General features: G+C 37.3%; 1 protein-coding gene across 8 annotated transcripts in view; it reads left to right on the top strand.

Moving 5' to 3' along the window:
• PTPRK (protein tyrosine phosphatase receptor type K) overlaps window positions 1–16,942 on the top strand; it is a 521,455-nt gene that overhangs the window by 383,188 nt on the left and 121,325 nt on the right. The window lies entirely within an intron of this gene.

The following is a 16,942-nucleotide window of genomic DNA, read 5'->3' as shown; positions in this document are numbered from 1 at the left end:
ATAATCCAAAATGACAAAATTAACGTCATATGGAAGATATACTACAGTGTATTTTTCAACCATAAAATTGACACTGAGGACCCGGTGCAGTAGCCTAGCAGCTATAGTCCTCACCTTGCATACTCCAGGATCCCATATGGGTGCCGGTTCATGTCCCAGCAGTCCCTATTCCGATCCAACTCCCACCTTGTGTCTTGGGAGAGCAATTGAGGATGTCCCAAAGCCTTGGGATCCTGCACCCACATGGGAGAGCCTGGATTCAGATTGGCTCAGTTTAGATTGCTGTGGCCGCTTGGGGAGTGAATCAATGGACGAAAGATCCTCCCCTCTGTCTCTCCTCCTTTCTGTATATCTGAACTTTCCAATTAAAAAAAAAAATCTTTAAAAATTGACACTGAAACCTTTTTTGCACTGAATAATGTGCCTAGAGATAATCATTTTGAGTACATCTTTGTTGCATTTTTGTGGGTTTTAATTTTGTTGATGTTAACCTTGCATTACAACATCATGAAGTAATTGAGTCATTACTTTTAGAGGTATGTAAAATTAAAAGAAAGTCAAAACCCTGAAATGACTGAAAAATGAAAAAAAAATTTATTGTGTCGGAAAGAAAGTGGAGGCTTTTGGGGCATTGTGTGAACTGTGTGCTGGGGGGTGACAGCTGGCGGCGTGACACTCATTCTGTCCTCGGTGTGAGGTCCTGCCCGGCGATGCAGGCACACAGCGAGGGCATCAGACGGACCCCGAGACCAACACAGTTACTTTTAACCTTTTGAAAGCTGTGTGACAAAATTCAAAATTGGAAGTGTAGAACAATTTGTTAAAGAAAAATTTTCACTGCGATATTTAATGGTATGACAAATAATTTTTTAATTACACATTGTTCACTTGTATGTAAATTTTTCCATTTCTTTTTATATCACACAGCCCTGACTTTAAAAAGTACAATATAGGCTTTGCTGTGAGTTATCTTTGAAAATGTTTTTAAAATAATATATTTCTTCTATTGCATCTTGTTCGTGAGTGAAGCAGAGACATAGGGTTTTTTTCTTAGAAAATGAATATTACGTAGTTTAGATTGAAAAAAAATAGGGGAAACTAGGTGTCTCATTAACTGTAACAAGATTATGATATGGGATGTGTACGGGGGAAACGTGTGAGGATTATGTGGGTACTATGTGTATTACTGTCATTTTTTGCATGGTAAGTTTTAAACTATTTGGAAAGTAAAATTTCAAAAACTTCTTTGAAAGGAAAAAAGCAAAATGAATGCAAAGTCTGCTCTGTCAAGCCACATGACAAAAGCAGAAGGAAGAGCAAGAACTGTCCTTCTCCAGCTCTAAAACTACATTTTCATAATTTTCTTTAAGGTTTGCTTTTTCTTGATCCTATTTGTTAAAACAAATATTCAGAGGGACAGAGAGACAGACTGAAATAGACTAAACTGCCAAGGCTAGGCACCTCGAAAGCCAAGAGCCTGGCCCTCCAGTAAGAGCTCTCGCATGGGTGGCAGGGACCCCGAGAGTAAAGCCATCACTGACTGATCCAGAGGTGTCAGCTAGCACAGCTGGAGTAGTGACCAGAGACGGAATGTGCACCTAGGAACTCTAATACAGATGTGTCCCCCTGGCTATTTAATTGCTAGTTCAGTCCCAGCCCCAGGGTATACCGTATCTCTGTAAATACCTTTTCCTAAAACTAGATAGACACGGGCCCGGCGTGATGGCGCAAGTGGTTAAGGTCCTCCGCTTGCACGCCCGGGATCCCATATGGGCGCCGGTTCTCGCCCCGCAGCCCCGCTTCCCTTCCAGCTCCCTGCCTGTGGCCTGGGAAAGCAGTGGAGGACAGCCCAAAGCTTTGGGACCCTGCACCCGCGTGGAAGACCCGGAAGAGGCTCCTGGCTTAGGATTGGCGTAGCATCGGCCGTTGCGCTCACTTGGGGAGTGAATCATCGGATGGAAAATGTTCCTCTCTGTCTCTCCTCTCTGTATATCTGCCTTTCTAATAAAAAAAAAATAACAAAAATAAATCTTTAAAAAAAAACTAGATAGACACAACTTATTTGCTAGTAGGTTAGTGTAAGTAGCCATAATTGTTCAAGCATAATTACTGTTACAGTCAGGTATCCTATATTCAACACATATCAATGTCAAAGGCAAAAAAATACTAATCACATAGATGCTTTTTGCAATTAAATCCAGTTTTGAAGAAATTGCAATAAAGTTTCTTTTTGTAAGGCTACTTATTTCATTTGTAAATACTAAATTTCATTGTTTAAATTTTAGAAAAATTCTAAGAAAAAAGAGAATAATTTAAATAGTGAAGTTTGATCATGGCATTTAAGTGCTGTAAATGTCCTTGAGCTCCTATTCATGTAAATGAAAGATAAACAACAAAACTTTTTTTTCAAAAATTCTCCCTATAGCTTTATTTTCAAAGCAGAATTCTTAAAACATTCAGTGCCAGTGTTTAATGATACATTGAAAACTTCACATAGCAAATAAGATGTTTGCATTCATCTCTGAAAATGAGGGGGTAGACCCGTGGCATTTGGTGTCGTGGAAAACTATTGTGTTTTGTTGCATTATCTATTCTTTTACAAAGTTTTTCTGTTTGCATCAGGGTTTTTATTCTTTTCACATGATACGGTTTTGTAGATAGAGGAGTTTCCTGCCTCCACCTTCCCTTCCTCCCTCGCCACTATCTCCCATATATCATTTTCTGCCATATTTTTACAATAATATAGTCCATCAACAACAATCACCATGCAACATTATGCTACTTAAGTGCAGCATGTCAGTGTAGGTATAGGCAATGGTAAAATCTAGTATCATAATGTCAAGATATATTTAATAGTTTCACTGGGAATCCACCTTTTATTCAGGAGGAGAAATGCATACTGTGTTGTTTCTTCACTGCTAGTGTGGTAGTTTCCATTTTATTTAGTTAATCCAAGAGAATATTTGTATGTGATTTTTCAAATCAGTGTATATATTGTTTTAACTTGTATTTTGCATGAATATTACTGTACATCAAAGAGAACGTATGTTACCCATCCTTTTGGGATTGGTTTATTTCACAGCGTAATATTCTCCAGTTGAGACCATTTTGTTACAAATGGTAGAGTTTCATTCTTTTTTAATGCCTGGGTAGTATTCAATAGAGTGGATGTACCATGGTTTCTTTATTCATTACTCTCTTAATAGACATCTAGTTTGATTCCATGTTTTTGCTCTGGTGGTTTGTGTTGCTATAAATACAGGGTTTCAGGTCATTTTCTCATCGCCACATTTCACTTCCTTGAATATATTCCCAAAAGTAGGAAGGGCTAGGTCATAATGCAGATCAGTTTTCAGTTAGCTGAGCATTCTCCGCACTGATTTCCATAGTGGCTGTACCAGCTGACACTCCCAGTAATAGTGGAGTAGGGTCCCTTTCTCCTTACATCTTTGCCAGCAGGCTTTGTTAGTAGAATTCTGAGTGTAAGCCAATCTCACTGGAGTTAGTTGAGACCTCAGTGTGGTTTTTATTTTTTTTAAAGATTATTTGATTTTATGGGAAAGTCAGATATATAGAGAGGAGGAGAGACAAAGAGAAAAATCTTCCATACGTTGATTCTCTACCCAAGCACTGCAATGGGTGAAGATTTGCCGATCTGAAACCAGGAGTCCGGAGCCTCTTCTAGGTCTCCCATGCTCATGCAGGGTTCCAAGGCTTTGGACCATTCTCCACAGCTTTCCTAGGCGTCAAGCAGGGAGCTGGATGCAAAGCAAGACTACCAGGAATACAACCAGTGCATATATGGGATCCCTGCACATGAAAGGCGAGGACTTTAATCGCTAGGCTACTGTGCTGGACCCCTCTGTGCTATTTATTTGTATTTCCCTAACACCTAGGGAGCCTTAGCATTTTTTCATATGCCTAGTAGTCATTTCTATATGTTCTTTTGAAAAATGCCTGCTCCTGTACTTTGCCCATTTCCTCTCAGGGTTGTTTGTTGTGCTGCCATTGAGTTTCTGAAGCTCTTTGTAATTCGTAGATATCATTCCCCTGTCTGTTGTGTAGTGAGCAAAGATTTTCTCCCATTTTGTTGGTTGCTTCTTCACTTGTTTTGATCATCACCATTGCTGTACAAAAGCTTCTTTCTTTGGTGAAATCCCATTTATTTATTTTGGCTTTGACTGCCCGTGCTTTTGGTGATTTTTAAAGAAATCTTTACCAATGCCTGTTTCTTGCATAGTGCTGTGGGTACAGCTTAAGGTCCTTGATTTATTTACACCAGGTTTGTTATAAAGTGAGAATTGGGGAGTCTTACTTATTCACTTCTGCAGGCTGCTCTCCAGTGGTCCAAACAGCAATTATTGAAGTGACCAGCTTTTTCTCTGGAGCATTTTCAGTTCTTTTGTCAAACGTGAGCTGGTGGTGCATGTGTGGGCTCCCCTCTGGGGTTTCTGTGCCGTTGATTTTCTTCTCTGTGTCTGTCCTAGTACTAAGATTGTTTTGATTATCACTGCCCTGTAGTATGTTTTGAGGTCTGAAATTGTGATTTTTCCAGCTATATTTTTTTCCAAGATAGTGTGGCTCTTCATGGTCTTTGATTTTACAGATGAATTTCTATTTTCTATTTCTGAGAAGAATGTTGTTAGGATTTTAATTGGAAATGTATTGCATTTGTATGTGATTCTTGGTAACATGGACATTTTGATGATATTGATCCTACAGATCCTGGAATATGGTAGATGTCTCCATCTTTTAATGTCCTCTCTTAATACTCCTTTTTTTTTCCCCAATTACATGTTTTCCAAGTCCCCACTCACATTTTTTGAAGGACCTGAAGTGGGCCAAATAATCCGAAACCCTGTTGTTTTCCCAAACTTACTTAGTTTAACATCTTGAAATTTTTGCTGCCTATGTGGAAAATAGGAGATGAAGAAATACTCATGATAGTTACTTAAATTTGGAAAAAAAAATGGCAAACTTTTATCCAAACCTTCAAAGGATTATGTTTTCATAAGGGAGAATGCTACCAGGCCACTAGCATCTCACTGCAATAGAATTGATGGTCACATTGTATTCATAAGGTGCAAAGAGTCTTCATAAGATTGTCATGTGATAGCTTATTCTTCCATATTATACCTTTGTGAGGCAGGTCCTGTATTTTACTCATTTGAAAATGATGCGTATATGGGAATTAAGTAACTTAAAACCTACCCACATTTCCATCCTCTCTCTCTCTCTCTCTCTCACACACACACATACACACACACTCACACACACACACACACACACACACACACACACACACACACACACACCCACACAGCCTTTATAACTTGCCTGGTTCTGGCTTCCCGTTGTGGCTGTACTCAGTAATTTAAGCCCTGTGTCACAGAAAGAAATGCGAAGTCCAGGAAGCTTGCTACAGATCATAGCAAGCAAGCTGATACAAAGTAAACTCAACACACAAAGGAATCTTTCGCTAAGAATGAGAAAACATGATTGACAGTAAAATCATGGTAAACAGTAATGGGCTACGCAGTAATTAAAGAACTAAAGTTTTAGGTCTCTATGTGAATGAAAAAAAAAGTTTAATGAGTATTTAATGGTACCATCTGTTATACAGTACAACGTAAAACAAAGTCAATAGTTTATGAATTAATTTATATGGAACATATAACTTTCGCTGAAATATGAAGTAATTAAGCCACCATAGGTCTCATTTTCCAGTGCTATGAAAATAGCATCCAGTGATCTTAATGTGATTTTTTTCGTCTCTATGAGGTTTATTTGGAAATTATAAGTTTAAAGTCTTAGATTTTATAATGCTGTCTTTAGGGCATAATTACTTGAAGTTTATATAAGCATTGCTTTGATACACTATGCTTTGCACTGTTGAAGTATTAGATATGTCCCTTGGTCTTGAGAAACTTGCACTTTAGGTCAGAAAAATACATGAAAGATCAGAGAAACAAATAAACAGTTCACAATGTGTATCATTAAAATAGTCTGATATTCATGGTAGATAAATTTTTTAAATACTCTTCATGATTACATTCTAAAATGCACACTTGCTTGTGTCTAAGATTTTTCCACCTTTGTTTTTGAATTATTTGCAGTTACATTATCCACTCTTCTCACTTGATTACACAAGGTAATTTGACATTCTTGTTATTCAAATTGAAATCTTTACTTTGCTTCTTAAGCATTAAATCATGTCAGAGGTATTTCTAGGTGATGAATCTGGTCAATTGTTTAAATCTCACAAGTCAATTCAGATTTGGAAATGTGTATGTAGCTTTACTGTTATTAAAGAGTAATTTACAGAGGACAGCTTTGTGGCTTAGGAAGTAAAACTGTCGCCTAGGATACCAGCCTCTTCTGTGGATATAGATTCATGTGTTGGCTACTCCATTTCTGATTTGAGTTTCTGCTAAAAGCTGGGAAAAGCAGTGGAAGATCTCCGAACTATTCAAGTCCCTTGATAATGCTTCTGTCTCCTGGTTCTTGGTGTCAGTCTCATCCAATCCTGGTCATTGCAAATCATCTAGCGAGTGATCCAGTATATGCAATTTTTCCTTTTTGTTAAGATGCATTTCTTTTTATTTGAAAGGCAAATTTACAGAAAGAAGGAGAGACAGAAACAACCTCCATCCTCTGGTTCACTCCCCAAGTAGCTACAACAACTGGAGCTGAGCCAATCCAAAGCCAGAAGCCAGGAACTTGTTCTGGATCTCTCACAGATGGCCTGTAGTCGTCCTCTACTGCTTTCCAACGCCAAAAACAAGGAACTGGATGGGAAGTGGAGTGGCCAGGGTGTGAACCAGTGTCCATATAGGATCCTGGTGCATGCAAGATGAGAATTCAGCTGCTGATCCATCGCACTGGATACTCTCTTTCTTATGTTTCCATCTCTGTTTCTTTGTCACTCTATTAATACTTCAGGCACATAAATAAATTTAAATTTAATTTTTTTAAAAAAGAAGCCTCTGAGCATAGATTTTATTTTCCAATATTGGAAACTACATGACTGCAGAAAATACAAAATTCATTAATTCATATGTTTGTTATTTTAGTTATTTACTAGCTTAAAACCTATTGAAAAATCATATACCTAACATTTTATCATGGGAAGCAGAAAATAGCAAAGTAAAATATAAGTGATATTAAATAGTAACAAGTACAGGAAAGAAAAATAAATCAGTGAGTAGAAATCAAAATTTCAGTAACATGGACCCAGAAAACCTCACTTGGGAATGTAAATTCTTTTCTTTGGTGAAGCAGTGAGACAGGTGATGCCTGGTAGAACAGAATTCTAGATGAAAGGAAAAGCAAGTGCAGTGGCCTTCCCTGAAAGCAAGAGATGTAGTTGGCACGAGTGAGCCTGGGAGTATGGGAAGATGAGATAGACTGTGGGAGGACTGAAGCCAGACATGTACAGGACTCGTGAGGGCTTGCAGTCTTTTTCTGACTTAGGTGATCACTGGGAGGGTTTTCCAGCGTGCTCTATGTCATAGAGGAGCAAAGAAGGAAACAGCAACTTTCACCTTTGGAAAATTATATTCCCAAACGATAAAGCCAGAAGAAATAGTGGTAATGGTAGAAGTCATTATCAAGTTATCCTAAGGTGTGTGGGAGAGAGTTTGGAAGATTTTGGACAAGGAAGTTGAAGAGATGTTTAGGAGGACTATTGTGTGAGTCTGAAGATTTGACGCTGCACATCTGCACTTGTTTCAATGAGATGAGGGAGACTGAATGATGAGCAGAATACAGAATACCATTGACTAGATGTGGAGATACCAGCCAGGCCAAGGTGTTTGGGAGTTTAGGGAAAGATCCAACTGGAGCTTGATATCTAAAAATATTTACCTTCACCATACATTTTGTTACTGTTTTTGCCCTGAGAATCAATTAGCGTACCTATAGCTGTTTGGGAACTTCTCCGGCTATTATGGTAGTTAAAATTACCCTCAATCATGCATTTCTGAAAGTCCCTTACAATTATTCCATTTGCAAGAGAAACAGAAATCATCTTTTTAAGAAAGAGTTTCGTTTTTACTTTTGTATTAAAAATATGATTTTCCTTATACCCAAAAAGTTACATTGGACATACTTGTTTGTTTGAGTAGTGCCTTCATCTTTCCACGCTGAGATGCAGCTTTCTGTTCCTGAGTCTGTGCCTTCATTATTTTGCGAGTGAGTTGTACAAGAAAAGGAGTAGGAGTAATGTCTTATTCATCTTTGAATCCCAACAAACTGGTTTGTTTATGTTTATTTGCTAACCATTTGATTAAGATAATTATTCTGGACATTTAAACATCTGTAGAAACTGATCTTGAAGTTTAGTCTGTCTTAAAAATCTGTGTTTAGTGCAAGTATACTTGCACTTATAAAATATATTAATATTTATAAATATATTAATTTATTGATATCTATCCCTTCAGGGCCCAGTATACATGAACTATTCACATATACATAAAAACCTAGTTTCTGACTAGTAGTTTACAAGTTAATGTAGGCCACTGGAACACGGAGACATGGAAAATGAATGGAGAATTACTAGGGGCTGAATAGCTTATTTAGGTACAGATGAAAACCTAAAGATTAAAGGTTGTATCAGTTTGTCAGGCTTCCTGATCATGCGGTAGGTACTAAACAACTTTGGATTCTTTGACTGGGGAAATTTCAGTGGGTATATTCAGCCTGGAAGAGCCCGAATATTTGTTAGATGGCCTTATTACATAATGAGACCTTAACTTTGAAAGATCTTGAATGCAATAGAGATTTCGAGAGTCCTAGGGATTCCTAATACTTCTCCTCAGAGAAAGGTGATGTATTTTCAATTATTTGGTAACAGATAAGGTACTGTGTAAAGATCAAAGAACCCAACAATTTTCAAGTTTTTGGCCTGGAGAATGAAGCCTTTGATAAAAACTGGAAGGTTTACAATGGAGGCACCTGGAAATACAATATAATACATTTTGTCTTAAATTTGTTGCATGTTAGCATGCACATGAAATCTACAAGCTATTTGAAATTTTGAGCCTAAATCCAAGAGATAGTTGAAGTTATTGGTGTGGCTTTGGATGTGGAAATCACGGATTAATGTAGAAGCCTGTGCATGAATAAGCATGAAATAATCACTTCGTGCTTTTCACTGTTGCACACCCTTTTCTTTGTTACTTGTTCTTCTACAAGACTCTGTAGTGATGAAGAATTTCTCTGTAGTACTTCAAAATGCAGACTTACCACGACTTACTAGTGAAAACAAAGGGAAGGATCATTTCCATTTATTTTCAACGTTTTCTGCCTTCCTGTGGAACCATTTAAAGTTATTAGTAGCTTTCAATAGAATGTTTTTACCAACTATCTTGCTTAAAATATTTAGTGATACATAAACCGCATTTACAATTAACAATTTAAGGGGGTTTTTATATTCTCTGAAGATCACCAGAAAGCATAGGACTCAACCTGTGCGGTGGCTTGAGGCAGTCCATTCTTTCACATTATTGTTAATACATTTTCAAAGATAAATATGCAAACCAATCAGGATGCATATCAAAGTGAAGTGCCTTTAATTGATTTCTAGCTGAGACATCATGATGTAAAGGACATATACACATCTGAATTATAATCAGAATGATAAAATATATCTCGCCAAATACATAGATAAAACTATATGCAGCAAGCTGTAGTAAACATGAAAACCAAAGCCTAAGATTTTGAACGTTGAAAATATCGGCTTCCAGTAATGCTTAATAAGTATGCAGAAGTTTATTTTTCTCTTTTCTGTATAATCTTAGGCTGAAAACTCACAGACATATACGGTTTACGATGTGGTAATTTTTAAACTTAAAATATTCACAAACAGTTTTATTTATGAATTTCATAGTCACTAGGTTATTCACTAGGTTGAAAACAGCAACAAGTGTTTTTCAATGATTAAAAAAAATACATCGTTATTCCTTTTTCTGTAAAAGGTTTATCAATCTTTAGTGTCAGTGTAGCTCAGATTTTGTAGCTTGAAGCTGAGTTCATTATTCTTATCTCCACCAATTTCCTAATTTAAAAATGAGCTGAAGCAATTAAACGTCGCCTGTTGTATTAATTATAGTCTCAGGTAGGCTTCCTTGTGGTTTTCTAATTCTCTTTGTCACATTTTCCCCTGTGTTTACTATCCCAGTTTGATGCTTGTTGACAAGTTGATTCATGTTTTAGTACACTAGGTAGGTTTTATTTATCTAGAGGAATGAGTATAAAGGGGTCACACCTTATAATCACACTAACATTTCTAGTATGTGCAGGCCATATATCTCCTTTTAATTTAATCTCTGAAAAATGTACAGGGATTTCTGCAGCTCAGCTGTACAAATCGATAAATTTTATAATCAAGGCTGTCTAATCTCTAAGCCTAATATAAAACTTCACAAGTATTGATTATATGTGCAGGATCTGCAAGCTGTTTATCATGCATGAAAGCCCGGCGTAAATGATGACTCCCGAAAAGGAAATGGCTAAATAATCTTCCATCCTGTAATTCTTACCTTTCTGTTGCCCTCGAGCCAGCATGTTACCAGGAACTTGTATTTATAAAATCAAATTGCATGTTGAAGTGTATCAATAGCCATGATTGCTTTTGAAATGTGTATATTATAGCTCATTTCTCTTATTATTTAGAAGTTTTGGCTTCTTTCCCCCACTTAAACGATCAATAACAAATTATTCTCTTTAATAAGCTTCTAGAAGGAACAGAAAAAGGACCTACGCTGATGTATTAGAGTCATAATTAAATCAAAGAACAAAGTGAGTAATAAACACTTGGAATATAATATAATATGAATCCTATGTACCTTGGAGGAATGTTCAGTGACATAACATAGACTCACAGAACCAGGATCCTGTTAATATTTCGTTACAAAACAAAGGAAACTTCTAAGACTTGATCGAAATAAAGATGCGTCTTGGCCTTGTTGTGACACAGCTGTCTAAACCATGGCATGCATACACCAATACCCCATACATGCCAGAACACTGGGTCAGTTACTGGCTGTTCCACTTCCAATCCAGCTCCCTGCTAATGAGCTATGGAAAGAAGTGGAAAGTGTCCTAAATACACATGCTCCTGCCACCCATGTGGGAAGTCTGCATGGAGTTCCTGATTTCTAGTTTCACCAAGACCCAGCCTCAGCTGTTGCAGGCTCAGGAGAGAAGTAGTAAATAGATCTCCCTCTCCAGGACTCTTTCCTGCTCACTCTGTCACTCTGCCTTTCAAATAAAAATAGCAAAGAAACAACAAAAGATAAATTTGCAATTCTGATGCAAATTAGATAATAAACCAACTCATTTAAGGAACAATGTAAAATGTTTGCGGAGATTATCTAGTTGGTGAAAGTATTTATACAGCCTTAAAGGGGCTTAGGTGAAAATACTGTGCTAAACATGTTTTTGTTTGCTTTTGTCAATCCTATCCATTACCAGGTAAATAAATTCAATTTTGTATGGAAGATTTCCTTTATACACACCTCTCAAGTCATAGTTGCATAATTATTTTAGTAATTTTTTCATTCCAGTGATATAGCAGATTACTAGCAGGAGAGTATCTCAAGTTGATAGCTTAAAATATTCAATTTTTTTCTGAATTACAAGAATCGTTAGTCTAACAGTTAGTAATCTATATAGGAGCATAGTGTGAACAAGTCCACCAGATCTCAAAAAACATATACAAGGTGAAAGCAAAACACATCCTCTGAAATCCTGTGGTCAAGCACAGAACCACAACCATGCTGTGTGACACCGAGCACTGGAGTGCTTCCCATTGTTAAGGAGCATATTGGAAATAAGCATTGAGGACATGATATTTTTAGATTCTTGTGAATTTATGTGTACTTCATCAGCAGACTTCTCATAAAATTCAAGGTGTTTTGTCAGATGAGATTAGGAGCAACAGCCAACACCAAAATCTCATTGGTGATTATAGTTTGGCTCACACATCTGCTGGAAGACTGGCTGTTGACTTATATTGGTTAGTCTCTGCTGTTACAACCAGGAAGACAATTCTACTCAATGTGTAGGGCATATTCTAACAGGGTTGGGGAAACATTTTTCTGCCAAGGGCGTTTTGAATATTCATAATATCACTCGCAGTCCATACAAAATTTTCAACCTAAATATGAACCTACTATATTTATGTTGAATTTCTAGTCCCACTTGCAATTGCCTTGGCAGGGCCAGATGAAATGCATCTGGGCCTTATATGATGTCTTGAAACCACAGGGCTTTATTAGACATAGACTAAGAACTTTTATAGCCACATTTTGCTCCTTGACCAAGGTAAGGCCAAAGTCAAAAGATTTGTCTGGATGTGAGAAATTTCAAGGAAACATGGCAAACAATATGTACAAGGAAGTGTGAAAAATTGTAGCTATTGGGCCTGGCATGATAGCATAGTGCTTAAAGTCCTCACCTTGCACGCCCAGGATCCCATATGGGCGCCGGTTCTAATCCCAGAAGCTCCACTTCCCATCCAGCTCCCTGCTTGTGGCCTGGGAAGGCAGTCAAGGACAGCCCAAAGCCTTGGGACCCTGCATCCACGTGGAGACCCAGAGGAAGTTCCTGGCTCCTGGCTTAGGTTTGGATCAGCTTCAGTCGTTGTGGCCACTTGGGGAGTGAACCATCTCTGTCTCTCCTCTTTGTATATCTGCCTTTCCAATACAAAAAAATTAATAAATCTTTCAAAAAAAATTACAACCGTCATTGCAACTGCCACAAGGGAGAAATGGAGCTTTTTTCCTTTCTTAGTTTCTGAGTATAAAATAATATTTCTAGCTATGTAATTTATTGTTCAGAAAAATAAAGGTTCCCAAGCGCAACTGAGGTTCCACCACCCTGCTCAAAACACTGTATGTTTATATCATTCTGAAAAACAGCTTAAGAAGTTGATAATTTGTGTTCTCTTAAGGGATATAGAAGGCATAACAAACACTATAATTTTGTAATTTCTGTTTTGGTAAATTCATCTTTTATTTTACAGTGTATGTTATGCAGCAGTGTTTTTCATATTATACTTTAAGGGTTGTAATCACTACCTTTTGTGACTTTGATTTATGCTGTTGTTGAAACTTTTCATGAAAAGTAAAATATCACTTGTAAGATGTATGTCCTCTTAGTTTACTCTGTAAATCTTTTTTTTTTTCCATTTTCTCCATGTATGGACAGTTATATATAGAAAATGTTTAATTTTGTTCTATTCAAGTAAAGCATAGTGTTGTGCATAATATCATATAAAAAATTCAAACCTAGCAGTTATGCATACATGTTTATTCTAACACTGTCTAATTCATAACATGAAAGTATTGAGTTAAAAGTAGTAAAAGCTTCCCAAATTTTCATGTACCCAAATTGTGAGGATTAGGTTTTCATCATCAGACTGTCCATGGGACGTATCTACTGACAAAAATATTATTTGTGTTTCTTCCCAAGTTGATTGCTGCTATTGCTCTTAAAAAAAAAAATCAAATAATCGGGTCCAGTCCAATAGCTTAGCACCTAATGTCCTAACTTTTCCTGTACCAGGAATCCCAGATGGGCTCTGGTTTGTGTCCCAGTTGCCCTGTTTCCCATCTAGCTACCTGCTTGTGGCCTAGGAAAGCGGTAGAAGACGTCCCAAAACCTTGGGACCCTGTACCTGCATGAGAAACCTGGAAGAAAATCCTGGCTCCTGGCTTCAGGCTTGGATTGGCTCAGCTCCTGCTGTTTTGGTCACTTGGGGAGTGAACCAATGGATGGAAGACTTTTGTTTCTGGCCCTCCTCCTCTCTGTATATCTAACTTTCCAATTAAAATAAGAAATCTTTAAAACAAATGGTTCCCTTAGTCTCATTGTAGAGATGGTCCAACTGCTAATATTATTAGAATTGTCTCAGAAGCCTCAGTAACGCTCTGGGAAGCATGGCAATGGCTTGTTTTGGTTCATGAGACGCTATGCTTTGCTTGGTGCTGATGACACTGGGTAAGCATCCCTGTGACCCGGGAGAATGGCTGAGTGAGCCTTGCACCCTCTGTCACTGTAGATGCCTGCAGCTCAAGCATGTCACATCAGCAGTGCCGCCGGAGAACCAAACTGGCTGACAGTTGGTCTGTGATTATTCCTGGACCTGAGGCTCCTTCATGTTACAGTACGAATCAAGTCATCTCTCCAACTTATCATTAACTCAATTTGACCTGTAGGAGCAAACATGAAATCATTTTGGCAGGAATAACGGTGCCCTAACATTGAAATTATATGAAATATAAAAAGGTGGTTATCCTCAGTCCTTTCAGAGGGAAAATATCCAAATACAAAGAGTAAAAGACATTGTCTTCCAAATGCTCTTTTTTTGGCGGGGCGGGGGGCAGGCAGGGGGGTGTTCCTTTTTTTAATTTACTTACACTTGGAAGAAATTCAATCTTAATGCTTTCTTATTGCATGTAGACAGTATTTTCTCCGGTGGCCTGAAAATTCTCTTTTCTTGTATTTGTTTCAATAAATGCAATGGAAATTGTGTTTTGCAGTCAGCTTCTAACATTTCTGATGAAAAGACAGCCAGGAGCAGAGAGCTGCTGTCATGCTTCAGTGTTCTGAGTTTGTGTACATCTTTGACAAGATCTTCCCTTTTTTCCTTGGCATGAGCTTTGGGACATCTTCTATTTTTCTCTGACTGACAGCTTGATAATAAGTTTTATCATTAAAAACTGATTCTAGGAATATATGAATCTCGCCTTCTATTTTCCTGCAGCTGCTGAAGCTTTGTTTTGCACAACTCTTTAAGAGTAACGGGAGACGATCACTACAAAAGGACATGCTTATTGACCTCGCCCGTCCTGTTTAGTTTAGCAAGTTCTTAAAAAAAATGTTCCCTTTTATCTGTTACCTAAAACCGCTTATTAATTTATCATTGCTTTGAGTGGTGACACAAAGCCTGTGGGTTCTGTCTGTTCATGTTGCCTTTATGTTTATTAACCTTTTGAGCATTATGAAGTAAGTTCTGAATTTTATCTTTTGAACATGGGTTAAATATTTGACACATAAATTATTGAAGGCATGAATTCTGTGCTGTCTATTCTGTATTTAAGCAAGGACAGTGATTATTTTACTTCTTTTTGACATGTAAGTTTTCTGCCATTTTGTTTTGTTTAATCTTGAATTCACGTGGTCTTTCTGACTGTACTAATGAAGGAAGGTAGGCCATAAAAGACAATAAAAGAAATGTGAAAAATTAGTAACCTGCTAATCAATATTTGGCAGGAACATAATTAATTAGTGCTGATACTGCCTTGGCATACACACACATGAATCACATCATAGCTTTGAAAACTGCCTGTCATGAAAAAAAGAAAAGAAAAAAGCAACTATGCATGGGTGTCAGAATTTCTGCAACAGAGTAGGCTTATTTTTAATTCCATATTGCCATGAATTTTGCAAAGTATCTTTCTATATTGGAAATAGGTACGTTTTTCTAAATTTAATGGATAGTTTTATCCTAACTTTTTTGTTTGTGCATCACCACAAGAGGACATAATAAGAATTGATTTTTTTACCAAGAGTGAAATGTGAAAAGAACTGTATTTTTTTTCACTGTTCCAGTTCTATAATCTCATTTGTCATTTCTCCCATCACCCTTTTCTTGGAGTAAGATTTCCTGAAACACATGTGTCCTTAGCCTTCCTGATTTGCGTACTCAGTCTATATTTCGTGGATGCACTTCTAGCTTGAGCCCTCTGGTTGCTCATTGGTTTAGGGGAAGCAGTTGCATGAGAGTATGCATTGCACTGAGATTCAAGAAGAAGAAGAATGATCTCAAAAGTCTGATTTCATGATGTGTGTTTTTTTGTGCTAAATTCAAGCTATTTCAGACTCACTAATTTTCAAACTGTTACCATCATTTTCTGTTTTCTGGATCACAACTGTCAAATAAACTGAGTCTGCCATGCTGTGAATTCTACCAAATGGATATTTTAACTCTTCTAAATTATTACTACTTTTCATAGCAATTTATTGATTACATTTTTCTATCTGTTTGTATATGCTCTACCTAAAAAATACTGAGGAATAAATTTTTACTGTACTTAATTTCATCTGTATATCGGAATTGTAGAGTCATATACTCCATGTGTTTTCATGGGAAATCTTCCTTTAACATTTGGATACTTTCAGACCTAATTGTACAATAATATGAACATGGCCCCTAAATAATATCTAGCTACTATCCATCAACAACACTTTCATTTCCTGGAATACATGCCCATTGTCAGCAAGGCTCCAGAGCTCAAGGCAGTAGCAAGAAACTCAGAGTTTTCAAATGAATCATAGGGCCACAACCAAGAGAGCCATTATGCTCTGCATTTGCTGGAGATTAGAATCAAAATTTGGAGCTTGCATTTGAATCAATTTTTTCAACTACTAGGTCAGTTGCCCACCACTGCCTTGGAATTTTTAGGTGATCATAGAATAAGTTCCTGTTCAGGCTGCAGTGTCAAAAGATGTTTGTGTCCAACGCTATCTTTTCAGGCTAACTAGATTGAAGCATCACCGATTCACTGTTATGTCTTGGGAGGAAAACATTAGTGCAGTGTGACAACACAGCGAACACGTTCATAAGAGAAAAGAAAAGGGGGAAAGCAAGAAGGCTCCATACTGGAAGAGTCATGAAATTGGCAGGCTTCATCAGTACTTTTGAAATATTTATTTTTCTTTTTCTGACTGCTGATTTCCTTAGCTGAAGGAGGCATCACAAGATCTTGGCCTTTTTTCTTGTGGTCAAATTGGTATATTAAATTTTTGTTGCATATTGGTTTCTTGATTGTGTAGACTTGGCCAGTCCCAAGGCATTCATAAAGAAATTCAATTGATTTTTCGAAACAATTGATGTTAGTCTTACGTGAGGAAAGAGTATGCCTGGGAAGTAGTG

The sequence above is a fragment of the Ochotona curzoniae genome, unplaced genomic scaffold, assembly GCF_017591425.1.
Source record: "Ochotona curzoniae isolate NIBS_2020 unplaced genomic scaffold, NIBS_Ocur_1.0 scaffold_3890, whole genome shotgun sequence".
Lineage (NCBI taxonomy): Eukaryota > Metazoa > Chordata > Mammalia > Lagomorpha > Ochotonidae > Ochotona > Ochotona curzoniae.
Note: the sequence above shows the minus strand (reverse complement) of the source record. Positions and strands in the feature narration are given on the sequence as shown.